Source organism: Pseudophryne corroboree, chromosome 3 (genome assembly GCF_028390025.1).
Source record: "Pseudophryne corroboree isolate aPseCor3 chromosome 3, aPseCor3.hap2, whole genome shotgun sequence".
NCBI lineage: Eukaryota > Metazoa > Chordata > Amphibia > Anura > Myobatrachidae > Pseudophryne > Pseudophryne corroboree.
The window spans coordinates 472,386,425-472,404,132 of NC_086446.1; the positions used below are offsets into that span (position 1 = coordinate 472,386,425).

Below are 17,708 nucleotides of genomic sequence, written 5' to 3' on the forward strand. Positions count from 1 at the left end.
TCAGCATAAACTCACTTCATGCAAACTGCATAAGAACACAACACACTAGCACATAACACACAACATTTTACACAAACACACATTAGAGAAATTAGCAAAGTATGGTTTAAGTAAACACCAACCCCTGCTTTAGCTATTTCAACTGCCCTTGTTAAAGAGTACAAGCAAGTAGGGACTGACATTTTTCAACCGTTCCGATTTGAGGGCTCTGTCCTGCCATTACAATTAGGACTGTATGGCCCCAATTGCCAAGTAGCCTTTGGTGTATGCAGATACACCCTCTTCCCAATCTGCTCATCCCCAAAATTGGGAGGTATAAATTATATAAGCACCCAGTTAGATTTCCTACATTGCATCAGGATGTATTTGGCATCCGGGCGGTCATGTGACCGATTCCAGAATCTCGACACCAATCAGGACACTGGCACCCCAAAGCATCCTACCAGTCACATTAATTTCTCATCAGAGCTGCTACTTGGAGATACAGCTTGTTATAGCACGGCTCACAACAATAGTCATGTCAAAATCATTGAACTGTCCCCGGATATTCTGAAATGTTGCTTTAAAATAAATTGTTTTGTAAAATCTCCTAATTTGAGGGGGACTGCTCTACAGTCCCAAAAGTCAGGAATTGGTGCCAATGCAGTGGTGTTTTTAGGGAATGTAAGGAGGACTGGGGCATACCTGCCAATTCTGAGGCTGCCCCCTCCGGGAGGAGGCAGCCATCTCGGCAAGGCGGAGTGCAGCACACTGGGGGCATGGCCAAGGGTGCTGCTGAGTAGGGGCGGGGGTGTGTCCGCAAATTCCCGTCATCATGGACTCACCACCGCCACCCAATGCCGAGATTACATACACTGGGCCAGATGCATCATCGTTTGGAAAGTGATAAAGTGGAAGGTGAAAAAGTACCACCCAGTTGGTTCCTAACTGCTTTCAAACACTGCCCATGACATGGCAGTTAGGAGCTGATTGGCTGGTACTTTTTCACTCCCATTTTATCACTTTCCAAGTGATGATGCATCTAGCCCACAGTGTGGTAAGGGGGTGGGGCCAAGATTACGCAAATCATGTCATCAGCCCCCCCCCCCCCCCTTGGCTGTGGGAGGATGTGAGTGGCGGCGGGCAATTGCGGGCAGGTGGCGTCGGGCTGGGAGACTTGCCCACCCTTCCGGGGGGCCAAGAGCGCCACATGATTTTCGGGAGCCTCCCGGCCATTCCGGGAAAGTAGGCAAGTATGGACTGGGGGATACCTTGTGGTTCAAATTAGCTAGGAACAAATCAGCAAGATTTGAAAACACTCCCTTTTCATTGCGAAGTGTCGTGCACATAGAGACCAGATTGCCAGTTGAAGGAACGCAAGTTACTTCATAGGCAGTAAGTTTATAACCATTATTTCAGCCCACAAAATGGCTATATCCACTGTGTTTAAGTGGCTGTTAATGCATCAGTGTCATGTACTGAAAGCACTAGGTCAGCTTGGTCTTTGGCATCTGGCTGATTTCTGCCTCCTGGCAAGAAGAGTTAGCTCCCTCACCCAAGCAAGTAAATCACTAATAGTTACAGGAACAGCATAAAACGGGTCTCACTCTCTGTATATAACACTGGCAGTAACTGTTGCATGACGAGGTCTACTGAATTACGTGCCACTTTTGGCAAGTTGTTATATGTCAGCTGTTGTTACACAAAGCAAGAGCAGAAAAATAAGCATAGTGAATGTGGTAAAGATTTGCACACAAGGCATGTATATGAAAAATGTAATGTACATAGGTCCTCCTGTACACAAAACATGAAAGGGTTTGTCTACCTGGAGATGTAAATGTATATATGTAAATGAACTCAAGCACACATCGCATTAGAAAATACTTAAGTAACAAGATGCGATGAACAAAACAAAAAAAAGTTATTTTTACTACAGGACATAAATTATAATTCATTATTTATAAAATAATAATTTTTCTATTTTTGTTGGTTTATATTTTTTATGGATTGAGTACCTGATAGACCACGACCAGAACTGGGTACAGCGTGTATATTTGACCTGTCAATGCTATGTCACGCATATGCAGAAGGGACCCCAACTGGCAAGCGTTTCAGTGAGTCACTGCTTACTGCTACAGCCAAATATCATCTGGGAGCTGAGTCCTGCTTAGCTGCCCTAACCATTTACTTATTGTTGTAAACAGGCTAGAAAAAGGGAAAAAATATATTCAACAACACAATGAACAGCGGCAGAAAATAGATGTTTAACAAACTTTGGTGAAGAACACCTAACTGCTCGTCAATGTTTCAGTTTATTTCAACTTTACCCTCTGGGGTAAGATATATAACGGTGGTTTATCGTATACTGTATGCAAACAAGTGACATGCAAAAAGTAGGGGTATTTTGAATAGAGCCAAACATGCTATTACTGATGGAACTCTTATCCTCTGCCTTGCTAGCATCTGCAGACTGTGGCAATAGACATTGGTTAGAGTAGATTTTAATGTGATAAGTTATCTGCAGGAACAAAATTTCCTTATAAATAATACAAAAAAAACATTGATGTGTTCAAAATAAAAACAAGGGACGCTTCACAAAAGAGGAACAAAGAGGTGACGGTAGGAGAAACATATGGGTTGATGCAGCGACAGTGATTTTATTCATAAATGACGGGTAAAACGCTCCACATCATAGCTGCCCATCCCGAGCATACCAAATAGTTTTTCATGTAACAGACTCTTTAATTTCAATACAATATATTTGCTTGTCACAAACAAATTTATTTTACAATAACTGATGCCTGTGGCTAGGCTTCATATACATTATTAGCAATGGCTAAAAGGTGGTACTGGGGGTTTAATTCGCATTGCAGAGTTTTTCTGGCAACACTATCTCTAAAATCCTACATGGTAATACATCTGACACAAAAGGAACAGAGAACAAAACACACACAGTACCTGTAATTGCCTACTATTTAAAACAATTACCAGGAACACCTAACTGCAGAGGAGGTGAATCTGAGCACCTGCTAGATGGACCTCGTTACACTAATATCCTCTGGAGTCTGCCTATAATGAGGCACCTGGGACCAGTGCCTCCGGCAGCAGGATGGCTGGGCACATTCCAGAAAACCCCTGTCAGTACATGTTCACTGAACCTGACAATAGGTTTTGGATTGTAATTATACCTCATCAATGCATATTAATTTAGAAATCCCAGAGAATAACAGAAGGTACTGAGATGTCATTGACTATGCAGAATTATACCGTACAACTGGTATACGGTACAGCAGAAAAATAAGGAAAATTCCAGGAGCTAACATTTTCAGACACAACCATTAAAACCTGGGACAGAGTCTGGAAATTAAAAATAGTTGGCAGCTGTAATATGGGCATATACATTTTAAACGGTGTAAAAATGAAAGGAAAGAACAGAAGCCATTGGGAGAAAGCTAAAAATAAAGGCAGGGAGGAAAGCAAAGATGCTAAAATATTTTCACAGATTTAAAGATATGTGGACTGCCCTCTGAGCATGTGGGACATATAGTGCACAGTAAAAATGTGCGAATCTATAAACAGTAGTAACTCCAAACAAGAGAAAGTCCAGCTACACTCCATTTTCAATACTAACCAGTAGGGCTGGACATCAGAAGCCCACCATCAAATGATGGCTGGGCTTCCACAATGGAATCTTTCAATGCAATGGTAACTGACCATCACATCAAAGCAATTCGATAGAAGAAAAAATTCATATGATTAGCGCATGCGCAAAAAAAATTCCTTATTTGCGCATGTACAACCCTCTGCAGTATGGCGGCCTGGGGATGGGACTTGGGGCGTGACCACCGCTACGCCCTCAAATGTTTAGCATTAGATAGTGGCAAACATCGGAACGCCGCCATTGAATGGTAAAACCACTACCATCGCAACAAAAACATTGATGGTTGAAAACCATCGTGATGAGATGTCCATCCCTGCTTGCCAGGTATCTACCACACCACTAGAAGCAATAGCCAGTACAAGAAAGCTGCACATTCTGCCATGTACAGTATGTACGACACCAGTGGTAGCTTCAGAGGTGGGTCTACAGTGCAGTCCAAAATCCAAACAGGGGAGCCATCCCAACTGCCAGCAAGTCCCAGCCAGCGATGTTTGGCAGCATTTGGGGTGGTAGTTGGTGTGCCTCCCAGTAAAATGTTTTGGCCCCATCTGCACAGCCACCACTATACGCCTCTATTGTATAATTTATATATTTTTATATATATATATATATATATATATATATTTTATATATATATATATATATATTTTATATATATATATATATATATATATATACACACACACACACACACACACACACACACACACACACACACACACACACAGTAACACACACACTATGTGCACAGAGATGATTGGACACTGACAGCAAATAGATCAATGAGATTTTATTGTTGTCCGTGCTTTGTAGGTCCAACACATGCAGTCATTACAGTTACTACAGACACCTTCTTGGCAAACCGTCCACAGGTTCCTGCAAAACAGCAGGCGGTATGTACTGTAGCTGCTGCTGTGCTAGAAGCCCTGGCTAATGGTTTCATCACATCTCTGGCTGAAAACTCTCAGCAATAATCAATTTATATAATAACAATATAGCATTGTGAGAAAAATAGTTGAGCCTTTCATTAAAGGAAATTTAGCTTCAGCTTTCTCTTTCAATTTTCATGAACAAATTTTCATCAAATACATATATTACTCTACAAACTTCATCTACTCTATAAAAGTAATCTGCCTACAGTAAAATTGGCCAAATTATTATGGAGAAATGGGTACTATCGATTGTCTTTAATTCTAGTACAAGCAAATATTATGTTAACTAGAACTGGACCTTAGCCTCAAGATAACTGTAAAATAAAATAAAATAAATGCAATGCACAAGTTTCTCAAAACAAAAATATTTCATGTGACAAAAGACTATAAAAAAAAAAACAACAATAACCACTGTCTATCCTGAAATCAGTGACTGATGAAGTAAGCTTGAGCAGTCAGCTGTAGAGGGGCACAGTGTGTCCAGGACTTACAGATCATCTAATGAAGTTTTCAACATCACACATCGCTTGCTCTTACCAGTGTCTTGCGCTGATCTCTCTCTCTCTCTCTCTCTCTCTCTCTCTCTCTCTCTCTCTCTCTCTCTCTCTAGTGTGTCTTGGACTTGCAACTGCTCTGTGATTAGGTCCTTTACACTATTACCACTTCCCACTAATGAGAGGAATTAGCGCAAACACATAGTGTACAGGGAGGAAATGATTACAACAGTAGGATGACAACACTCCAGGTCAATGCATGCAACAATCTGTAAGTCTCTTTCCTGCCTATCGCCGGACATTCAAAACTTTCTTTCAGACTTTTGTCACTGAGGGGGGGGAGCGCCCATTTTAGATCTCCCTTCTGTTCCATTATGAAACAGTCTATACAGCCAATTAGATCATAAGGAGATCACAATGGCAAAGCCAGTACAGCAGATACTTATGCTGAACTTTAGAGGAATAAATGGGTGGCTTGTAGTATACAAGTTTGGCAATGCGCCTAATCACTCAGAACCCACAATACCCTCTTTGAGGAGCTTTGTGGAACAGCTCTGTTTTTCAGAATTCCTCTTTGCCTGATGTCCGGGGGGCAGATCCATATTTGTCTGCAGCCTAAATTCTGATTACAGACATTCTCCTATCAGTGCCTGTGGAATAATAATAATAATAATAATAATAATAATAGAAAAAAAACACCCTACACTCTCTCATAACTATCTTCTTACCCTTTTCAAATTTCCCCACTCATATTCTATCTACCTAACTAAGGGGGTATTTACAAAGTAGTGATAAGAGCGGAGAAGTGCACCATCAACCAATCAGCAGCTCTGTATAATTTTATAATATGCAAATTACAGATGTTACTTCAGTGCTGATTGGTTGCCATGGACAACTTCTCCACTGGCTCACTTCTCCACTCTTATCACTGCTTTGTAAATGTCCCCCTATCTATGCATAATTTAAGAGAACAGTTGTTGAGGACAAGGTCCTTGTATTGATATAGTCTATTGGGATGGTGGTCACAATGGTGGTCACAATAGAGACACATCAAATGTGATACTGACTGTTAGGCTACAGTACACAGACCGTCCTTAATCAGGATGCTGGATTTATTAATAAACAGCAGGTACAGGGTAATGCAGGAACACAGTGAATGCAGGTATTAGATGTCTCACCTTAGGAGCTAAGGGCCTTATTAAACAAGGGCCGCTAATGCGATTTTTAGGCCCACTGCACACGCGCAGGTCTCGTCCGAACGCTTCTGCCTGATTGACAAGCAGAGGTGCTCGCGGGACTGTCAAGCCCGTCGACTTGGACAGAGGCAGTGCAGAGTGCCTGTCCTTTAACAACTTGAATGTCTCAGAAATCTGTTTATGAACATTAGGACAAGTACATTTTAAGGCAGGGAGACCAATATCATAGCGTGACGGGTGTGATACAAAATAACGGTAATCGGGATGCCGGCGGTCACATGGCCGACACCGGAATCCCAACCGTGAGAATGCAGACAGGGGATGGGGTAATTATTTTACCAATCCCCTGTCCCCCACCATAACCCAAGCCCGTCTGGAGTGGTGGCTAGGGCGAAGATTTGGGGGGTGGCGGCTAGGCTAAGACTCCGTATGTGGCAGCTAGGGCTAAGACTCGCAGTGTCCTAATCCTAACAGTCACCCTGATACTTCCCTTTGGGATGTCGGCGGTCTGTGTTCCGGCTCTGGGATTCCAAGTGGTGTCGGTGTCGGGATACCAACTGCCAGGATGCTAACAGATTACCAGAGTGACACAATAGCGTTTTTTTTTTACTTAAGTGTAAAAACAGCAATGCTTCTATAATTGAAACTGGACCATTAGCAGATAATAAGCTTTTCTGCATGGGATCATCTGATAACAAATGTAAGATTCCTGCTCCAAAGTAATAACTAACCACATCCAGACATTTCCCATGAGGAAAAACAATCCGCTACCATAAATATCTCTTGCACCTCATCATTTCTTTTTCAACCTCATCATTTGCATTTCCATACTACAGAGAGTGCTCATGTATTTTCCCAGCACTTACTGCAATCTGTGGTTTCCTTCAGAATATTAAACATTCAAACAAATGGCTAAACTTCCTATCAGCTGATGTCAACCTACATATCTACATGGGTGTGGTATGTATGGTCGACAATAAGTAGGTCGACCGGTCAAAAGGTCGACATGAATTTTTGATGTTTTTTGGGTGTCGTTTTCACCATACAGTGACCGGGAACCCCAATTAGTGCACCGTGTCCCCTCGCATGGCTCGCGTTTTGGGCAAGATGCTTCGCTCCGCTACCGCTGTGCTCGGCACAGGTTACCGCTCCCAATCGTAGTCCACGTGGATCGTCAAGCGTAAAAAAAATGGAAGAAAAAAAAAAGTGAAAAACTGATGTCAACCTTTTAACCTGTCAACCTAGAACACAGGTTCTCAAACTCGGTCCTCAGGACCCCACACAGTGCATGTTTTGCAGGTCTCTTCACAGAATCACAAGTGACATAATTAGCTCCACCTGTGGACCTTTTAAAATGTGTCAGTGAGTAATTAATACACCTGTGCACCTAATGGGTTACCTGCAAAACATGCACTGTGTGGGGTCCTGAGGACAGAGTTTGAGAACCACTGTCCTAGAACATGTCAACCTAAAGACCCTGTTGACCTAGAAACCCCATCAACCTACTTACTGTCGACCTACTTACTGTCGGTGAGTAGAGGAAAAAATAAGATTTACAATAAAGACATTTTGGTGGGGAAAAGGGTACAGATTAATCAATTAATTTATTTATTTAAAGGAAGAAAAAAGTATGGTGGTAAAGAACGAACGACGCTGGTATACACCCGCCAACAATATAACGACTGTTAAATTGAACTACAGATATATCGCCCAGTGTGTACCCAGTTTAACGCAGCTGTTGTCTGATAACGTAGACAAAAGTTGAGTATTTACTCATTTGTTTTATAATAGTGTTGATTTGTACTCACTCAATTGTTTACCTGTCTATTACAATTCGATCAGAACGAAACCCAAACAATACATAGTAAATGCAGAGTACTAGCGACTTGAGGGTAGGGTGTTTCATATACAACCTTAACAGCAATTACGAAATAACTAAGTTGGAACATTCAATCTTGTATAAAAAAAAAAATCCCAACTGTACAATGTACAAAGCACCAGCGGGTTGAGGAAAAGGGGGATTTCATATGCTCTAAACCTCTCAAACCAAGAAACAACTGCAATAACACTTACAATTTTGAGAGCCTTCATTTATTCAAAAAGTAGATATATTGTACAATGCAGTTTGCGATCCATGCTAGGACAGGATGTACATATAATGGTGTATTGAATAGTAGTCGGAACTGCCATCTTGTCGGAAAGACAGCAGTTTCTGACTTTTTTAGGTCAGAAACTGCTCCGACCTATTCAATAGGCCTCCCATTATTCAGACTTGTCGGAAAACACGTGGATCGGCGGATTAGCTGTGAATACACGTGTTTTAGCGGATTTGCGGCCAAATCGGACAGGTTTTAGTTCCGTTTTTCGACAATGTAAATCCGACTTTAAAAAAAGTTGGATTGACATTATAGAGAACTGACAAATGCGACTGTAATGTCGGGAAGGATCAGACAACAATTGAATATACCCCATAATGTACGTACTTGTGTACATACATTATAAAATAATCTATAATATTTATATTACAATATAATATTGTACTACAATATAATATTTATTTAGAATATTTCATATAATATTTATTTGCTAAAAAGTAAAAGGTGTATTAGTGCCTATAAAAATCTAATTTTTCCGATATACTTCCAGCTTTTGTTCACTGTTACTGCATTGTATTGCAGCTCTGGAGAGAAAATGATTGGCACAGGTGTCCGCTATATAACCTGCAGAGAAAACTTATAGTAAATAAATAACTAAAAACAATAAATAAAAAAGTGGGTGTTAAGTATTATGCAATGGATCTAAAACATGATTATTCATGAACTCTGAAAATGATATGTGGGAGACGACCCTGAATTATTGTGTATTATGCAGTCTCAAGTAGCGCTCTCTAATCCTCTCACACAGTATCCGGACAAAACATTAGTTGTTCATAATATAAGGGGTCAGGAAATTGGGCACAGGGGATGTACACATAGGACAATACTATCCAGTTTCCTTCCTCTACTAAAACGACTTGAGCAGTAAATAGAAATGTTTATAACAAGTAGTTCAGAACTTTACCATCGACTCAGTATCGTACTGTATAGAATTTTCATATATTTATTGTCGTTTTGTACTTCGTAAAAGAGAAACTGGCTTTAAAGTTGATTCGTATTAGCAACATGGACTAACATTCTCATTCAATGAGACAAGAATATTACCTTCACTAAACATGATCCTATAACATAGGAGACTTCATATCAAAAGTCAAAAGGCCCCAAACCTCCTGTTTTAGCAGGATACAGGGCTTCCCCCCAGGTATTCCCAACATCTGTCCCAAAAGGCACTAACAGCACCAATTTTGGTGAAATCAACACTTCAGCATAGATGGTTACATCAAAATTACAAGTACTAATTAGTCCACCTGTGCTCAAGCATGGACATCACTAAAATCTGCAGTGTAAAGCTAGGTACACACTATACAATTATCTGGCAGATCTAGCTGGTTGGAATAAAAATTTGGTAATGGGTGAGAGCAAATGACAATCGACCATTTGCTCCCAAACACTGGAAAACGGACAAAAACTGTTGGTCAGCCATTTGTCCATCCATTTTATGAACGACAGGTTTTGTTCGTTTTCCAGTGTTTAGGAGCAAATCGTTGATTGTCTTTTGCTCTCATCCATTAGCAAATTTTAATTCCACCAGCCAGATCTGTCAGATTATCTGCCAGATAATTGTATGGTGTGTACCTAGCTTTAGTATTCCTTGAGGACTGAGATTAGTAATGCCTGCCCTAGAGGGCAGAGGTTCTCAGATGTGGTCCTCAAGGCACCCCAACAGTCCAGGTTTTAGGAATATCCATGGCTCAGCACAGATGGTTAAATCAAATTGAGGTGCCAATTAATCTCTGGCCAAGCATGGATAAACTTAAAACCTGTGCAATATCGCACACTGATGTATTGCCACACCGTCCGTCCATGCATCTTGGGACGTTGAGTCCAAATTAAACTGCTTGGCCAGGCGACAGCGAGCCTCCTTAACGAGGCACGAGGCCACACATCAGTCATTGTTTACTGCATACACACTGGGCAGTATAGTAAAAGATATTGCTCAGGAAGGGTCAACATGAGCAACATCGTTTATTATATTGACTAGTGTGTACAGGCCTTAAGATTCATCAGCTCTCGCAGGTGGTAGCTTTCTCAGCAAAACCTAGGGATGTCTATTTCAGATTGCAGTGGTAAGAAAACTGCTACAATATAATCTCATGATGGTGCTAACAAAAGAAAATCAATGTAAAAAAGCTTTACTATTTAAAAAAAAAAGTATATACACTGCTCAAAAAAATAAAGGGAACACTTAAACAACACAATGTAACTCCAAGTCAATCACACTTCTGTGAAATCAAACTGTCCACTTAGGAAGCAACACTGATTGACAATCAATTTCACATGCTGTTGTGCAAATGGAATAGACAACAGGTGGAAATTATAGGCAATTAGCAAGACACCCCCAATAAAGGAGTTGTTCTGCAGGTGGTGACCACAGACCACTTCTCAGCTCCTATGCTTTCTGGCTGATGTTTTGGTCACTTTTAAAAGCTGGCGGTGCTTTCACTCTAGTGGTAGCATGAGATGGAGTCTACAACCCACACAAGTGGCTCATGTAGTGCAGCTCATCCAGGATGGCACATCAATGCGAGCTGTGGCAAGAAGGTTTGCTGTGTCTGTCAGCGTAGTGTCCAGAGCATGGAGGCGCTACCAGGAGACAGGCCAGTACATCAGGAGACGTGGAGGAGGCCGTAGGAGGGCAACAACCCAGCAGCAGGACCGCTACCTCCGCCTTTGTGCAAGGAGGAACAGGAGGAGCACTGCCAGAGCCCTGCAAAATTACCTCCAGCAAGCCACAAATGTGCATGTGTCTACTCAAACGATCAGAAACAGACTCCATGAGGGTGGTATGAGGGCCCGACGTCCACAGGTGGGGGTTGTGCTTACAGCCCAACACCGTGCAGGACGTTTGGCATTTGCCAGAGAACACCAAGATTGGCAAATTCGCCACTGGCGCCCTGTGCTCTTCACAGATGAAAGCAGGTTCTCACTGAGCACATGTGAGTCTGGAGATGCCATTGAGAACGTTCGGCTGCCTGCAACATCCTCCAGCATGACCGGTTTGGCAGTGGGTCAGTAATGGTGTGGGGTGGCAATTCTTTGGGGGGCCGCACAGCCCTCCATGTGCTCGCCAGAGGTAGCCTGACTGCCATTAGGTACCGAGATGAGATCCTCAGACCCCTTGTGAGACCATATGCTGGTGCGGTTGGCCCTGGGTTCCTCCTAATGCAAGACAATGTTAGACCTCATGTGGCTGGAGTGTGTCAGCAGTTCCTGCAAGAGGAAGGCATTGATGCTATGGACTGGCCCTCCCGTTCCCCAGACCTGAATCCAATTGAGCACATCTGGGACATCCACCAACGCCACGTTGCACCACAGACTGTCCAGGAGTTGGCGGATGCTTTAGTCCAGGTCTGGGAGGAGATCCCTCAGGAGACCATCCACCACCACATCAGAAGCATGCCCAGGCGTTGTAGGGAGGTCCTACAGGCACGTGGAGGCCACACACACTACTGAGCCTCATTTTGACTTGTTTTAAGGACATTACATCAAAGTTGGATCAGCCTGTAGCGTGTTTTTCCACTTTCATTTTGAGTGCGACTCCAAATCCAGACCTCCATGGATTAATAAATTTGATTTCCATTGATAATTTTTGTGTGGTTTTGTTGTCAGCACATTCAACTATGTAAAGAACTAAGTATCTAATAAGAATATTTCATTCATTCAGATGTAGGAGGTGTTCTTTAAGTGTTCCCTTTATTTTTTTGAGCAGTGTGTGTGTGTGTGTGTGTGTGTGTGTGTGTGTGTGTGTGTGTGTTTATATATATATATATATATATATATATATATATATATTTACATAAATGCATATCTTATTTCTCTCCTTTTTTTTGTAATTCTACTTTTAGCTAGAGATGAGCGGGTTCGGGTTTTACTCAGTTCTCATAATTATTTATTTATTTTATTAACAGTTTCTTATATAGCGCAGCAAATTCCGTTGCGCTTTACAATTTGAAATAACAATAACAAACTGGGTGATAAACAGTCAGAGGTAGGAAGGCCCTGCTCGCAAGCTTACAATCTATAGGGAAATAGGCATATGTACACAAGGAAAGGTGCTATCTTTTGCATAGAATGAGAAGACATGTGAGGATATGTGTGGACTGTACAGAGTGGATGTAATTTGATAGGAAGGTTTATGAAAGTTACAGTATGTGGGTGGTTCAGGAATTTGATACGCTTGCCTAAAGAGGTGAGTTTTGAGGGAACGCTTGAAGGTTTGGAGACTAGAGGAGAGTCTTATTGTGCGTGGTAGGGCATTCCACAGAGTGGGTGCAGCCTGATGAAAGTCCTGCAGTCGTGAGTGGGAGCGAGTAATGAGTGTGGATGAGAGACGCAGGTCTTGTGAAGTCGGGTTGGGAGATATTTTGTGATAAGCGAAGTGATGTACGTTGGTGTAGTTTGGTTAATGGCCTTGTGTGTGAGTAAAAGTATTTTATATTGAATGTGGTAGAGTACAGGTAACCAATGGAGGGACTGACAGAGAGGATCTGCAGACGATGAACGTCTAGCGAGGAAGATAAGCCTCGCCGCTGCATTCAGAATGGATTGTAGTGGTGAGAGTCTCGTTTTGGGAAGACCAGTTAGGAGACTATTGCAATAATCAATGCGGGAGATAATGAGAGCGTGGATTAGAGTTTTAGCAGTGTCTTGTGTAAGGTATGGTCGTATTTTGGATATGTTTTTTAGATGCATGTAACATGATCTTGAGACAGATTGAATGTGGGGAACAAAGGACAGATCAGAGTCAAGGATGACACCTAGGCAGCGAGCTTGTGGGGTAGGGTAGATAGTCGAGTTTTCAACAGTGATAGAGATATCAGGTTGGTACCTACTATTGGCCGGTGGAAATATAATTAACTCTGTCTTTGAAATATTAAGTTTGAGGTGGCGAGATGTCATCCAGGATGAGATGGCAGAAAGGCATTCAGTGACACGGTCCAGTACAGATAGGGACAAGTCAGGGGAGGATAGGTAGATTTGAGTATCATCTGCGTACAGATGATACTGAAAACCAAAAGAGCTGATTAGCTTACCAAGAGATGAGGTATAGATAGAGAAAAGCAGAGGACCCAAGACTGAGCCTTGCGGTACTCCAACTGAAAGAGGTAGCGAAGAGGAGGTAGATTCAGAGAAGCGAACACTGAAGGAGCGATTAGATAGGTACGATAGGAACCAAGAAAGGGCTGTGTCTTTAAGACCTAGGGATTGTAGTGTCTGTATGAGAAGAGAGTGGTCTACAGTGTCAAATGCAGCAGATAGATTTGGCTATCCAAAACATCTGCGAGCCAATAAGATGCCGTTTTGAGAACAGAGTACAACCGGACCCGCTCATGTCTACTTTTAGCATTTTTTTTTTCCAACCAAGTGAACCTGTAATCCCAAATCAGGAACTTTCACTTCCACAACACGTGTATGAACATGCTCACTCAAAACTCTTTTAATCAAAGCCTACATCCCTCCTACTAAAGCTCTCATCACCTTGCCTTCTCTTCTCTCCAGTTCACCTCTCCTCCTAGCATGTACAGTAAGCTCACAAGACAAGCCCTCCATTCTCACCTCCATTTCCAGCATAATTATTGTTTACCACACTCTTTGGGCTGTATTCAAAAGATATATAACACCCAATCTCCTTTCTAAAGTGATCCCCGTTACCGCGCATATTGCACCCATAGTAATCAGTTTAGCTGTGCAAAAGGTTGGACGCATCACTACCCTGGGGGTAGCAAGCTGAAATGAGGATACCACGCCTGTCAGCAGAAACAGAACGGGTGTTGAAGGGGTCTGAAAGAATTAAATACCGCATTTTGTGTTGTTTCCCCTTCCACCCTACAGCTCCTCTGTGTGCTAGTCCATTGTTGGGTACAGTTTCACTGACTGCAGAACTGCATTCCACTCCTTGTGACTCACCATATCTTGCCCGTCAAGATTTAGGGTTGATGTTTCAAGTAGTGAAACGAGTGGAGAAATGGACCAGTGGCTTAGTTGCTAATCAGCTTTAAGGTAGCCTTTATCAAGTACATTCTATAAAATGATAGATAGAAGCTGAGTGGATGCTATGGCGGAATGCTCTACTAGTCCACTTCTCCACTCTATTTACTACTTGATGCATCAACCAGTGGCGTAACTCCCAGAGACGATAGAGGCATTTGTTGCCCGGCTCCAGCTGTGAGAGGGGCACCAAGAAAGAATGAGGGGGCTGCTGAACTAAAAAAGATCTCTCTCTATTAATTTCACAGTGATTTGGAGCAGTCACTGCTGACCAAGCTCAGAAACCCCACTTGAAGACCCCTTCAGCTGAACAATCTAGAATGTGTCTGATAACAGATCAAAATATGTACAATGAGCTACAGCACTGCTGCTGTGTCTTATATGAGGAAAGAAAGGAGAGCAGAAGTTGGTTTTAAGAAGATGAACTAATTATAATAACACTTTTAATGGCGGGGTAGTTAGCAAAGCTTAATTTTATCTTAGAGAGATAAAATTATGAGAGATAAAGTACCAACCAATCAGCTCCTAACTGTCATAAAAAAAAATACCTTTAAAATGTAAGACAGAAGCTGATTGGCTGGCACTTTATCTCTCACAATTTTATCTCCGAACTTAATTAAATCCTCAGGGCTCTATTTATCATTTGCAGCCAGCACCCAAAAATAAAGATTCCTTATCGCCACAATTAGCTGCAATAAGGAATTAATCTCCCAGATGTACTATTTGCAAGTCTTTGGGACGTCAGCACATGTGCAAGCTGGAGCCACTAGGGACGCACCACCACCTATTTCACCGCCGTGCACCTGGCATGCATTTATGCCCCTGGCATCAACCCCATAGTGAATTACACAAAGTTACTTGCTTTGTGCAGTATCAGTCACATGTCAATTTACGTTTCCTGTACCTTTGATATCTCAAGTTTCACTGTTATTTTTATATTCCCGTACTGCAGAAACTTAGTGGTGCCTTAAAAATGAAAGATTATAAAATAACAATTATGATAATAACAGAGCATGTCTATTTTGAACCACTTGTACATATAGCAATTATGGTGTGTTTATCACATTTTGGAGACCTATGTTACATAATTTGTAAACCTTGCCCAATAATATTTATTATAATTTCTCCTGGAACCAAAGTGATTATATAGCTCTATATGGATGACCTTTCATAGCGTTCTAACACAGCCCCATGAACGGGCTTAGTCTTTCAGTGCTCTTATTTTCTAATCCTATCATACCTTCCAACCAACCTGATTACAGCGGGACAGGGCTCTGTCCAGACTGCATTGTCCCATGCTGCCTGGGAGTCAGGAGGTATGACCCATTCACACTGCTCAGCATGGCAGAGGAACAATAAAGAGATGCCAGTGGTGCATCCAACAAACAAAAAGTGGTAGGAAGGTAACCAGAGAGGGATAAGGAGCAGACCCCTATGGGCGTAGTGAAGTTCCCTTTATGACACAGATATGCCCCCTCCTCTTTGTGACTATACCCACAGCCCCGATCAGCTTACCCCCAATGTTAGGAGGAACACATTTGAAGCAATGAAGCAGTATTAACAGTAGTTTCCAAGGTTTGTTACACCCTTTAAGCTCTGGGAACTTTAAACTGCCACATATACTCCAGGCAACCTTAATGAAATTGAGGGTAGGTTGCGAGTGGTAGAGCCAGGTGCAAAAATATGCTTTGAGGGCCCCTGCTCTGCCCTGCCTAGTTCATAATATGCTACATGACAGTCGGTGATCGAGAGAAGCAGTGGGCGATAGATGTACAAGCACACAATCCTGCGTGGTGCAGAAAATTAAGGGGGATGTACCTTAGAGGATGCGTGAACACAACGGCGTCCTGCACTTTCCTCAGATTGGTAGTCAGCCAGACAGGCTCTGGCATCACCAGTTACACCAGCCACGAGCTACCTCTATTCACATGCAAGCAGTACACGGTGGTGATCGACGGCACTGTTGGCAGGGCTCTTCTGTTAGTCTGGCTCAGACGGAAGAATGACGTGAGTGCACACACACAAGGTCAGCCCAGTCTCCCTAAGGCAGGCATGTCCAAAATGCGGCCCTCCAGCTGTTGAGATACTACACATCCCAGCATGCCCTGACACAGCTTTAGCATTCTCTGACAGCAAAACTGTGTCAGGGCATGCTGGGATATGTAGTTTCACAACAGCTGTTTGGACATGCCTGCCCTAAGGTAAGGGGCAGGTCCCTCATGTGGTGTGGCTTACCCTGCTCCCAGCGCTTGGCCTGTCTTCCGACATTGAGAAAAATGGCCAGGCAGGGAGCCAGGGGAAAACTCATTGCTAGTCGGGCACAGCCACAAACCAAGTTTCAGAAAAGCCATGCCACCAAAAAAACAATCTAGTCTGGGTCACAGCTCCTCAGCTGTTATAAATAAAAGAGTGCCAAGATGAGAGGAAACTATAGAGAAAGTACAAGCGTGCTTGGCAGCTCAACAAGAGACAAGCAGCCACTTGAGAGAGAGTGAATCAGTCAATGCAAGGCTAGCTCACCAATCTGCTGATGCTGCTAGACATGAAAGCTCCAGGGCCATGGACTCCCCAGCTGCATGACAAACACGTTGGTCAATCAAGGCTGCACAAATTGCTACATACAGGACCATGGAGTCCCCAGCTCAAGACAAACCTGCCAGTCAGCCAGTGCAGCGCAAAGTGTAGGCTTTAGAGTTCATGGAGCCTCCAAGCAGCAACACAAATTTGACAATCTGCTAATGCTGCAAGAACTGCAGTTCTCAGAAAACCATGGCAAGACTTTAAACCACTTTAATCCAGTATGATATGCACCTTAAGGTAAACATTGGAAACATGCACAGGTAATGCAAGCACTGCAGTGCTAAGACATGGGGCAGAGAAGCACCTGGTATGTGTTGCTGTGGGGACAAGGTGAAACTCCCACCACTCTTGGGTCCACCTGAGCCACTTAAGTCTGTGGTTGCTGGAACACATAAAAAAAATCAAGTGTTTTGCTCAGACATTCGATAACATAACTCTGCTCTCCAAAGGACATCCTTTGGAGCAGCAGGTTCTGTGGATGATTCAACATACCGTACATAATTGGATAATTTAAAGTTCAGGGTCAAGTCTACCATCAACTAAGATCACTGCTAAGATTCAAGTACCTGGGTATATGGATTACACCACAGGCTACGGATAACCTAACCCAAAATATTGACCTAGTTACAGCTAATTTTAAGATCAAGGCTAATGTTGGAGGAAAGTACCCTTGTCAGCTTTGGGACGGATAAATCTTTTCAAAATGAGTATCTTACCCAAGT

At 42.5% G+C, this 17,708-nt stretch overlaps 1 protein-coding gene across 5 annotated transcripts in view; it reads right to left on the bottom strand.

The window, feature by feature from the left end:
- GAS7 (growth arrest specific 7) overlaps window positions 1–17,708 on the bottom strand; it is a 675,298-nt gene that overhangs the window by 470,906 nt on the left and 186,684 nt on the right. Inside the window, exon 1 of one of the 5 annotated variants that reach the window (XM_063960780.1) lies at window positions 5,110–5,173. The exons of the other annotated variants lie outside the window; for them this stretch is intronic. The gene's annotated coding sequence lies outside the window, so the exon portion shown is untranslated. Of the gene's footprint in view, window positions 1–5,109; window positions 5,174–17,708 lie in introns of those variants that run through there. 5 annotated transcript variants of the gene reach the window in all.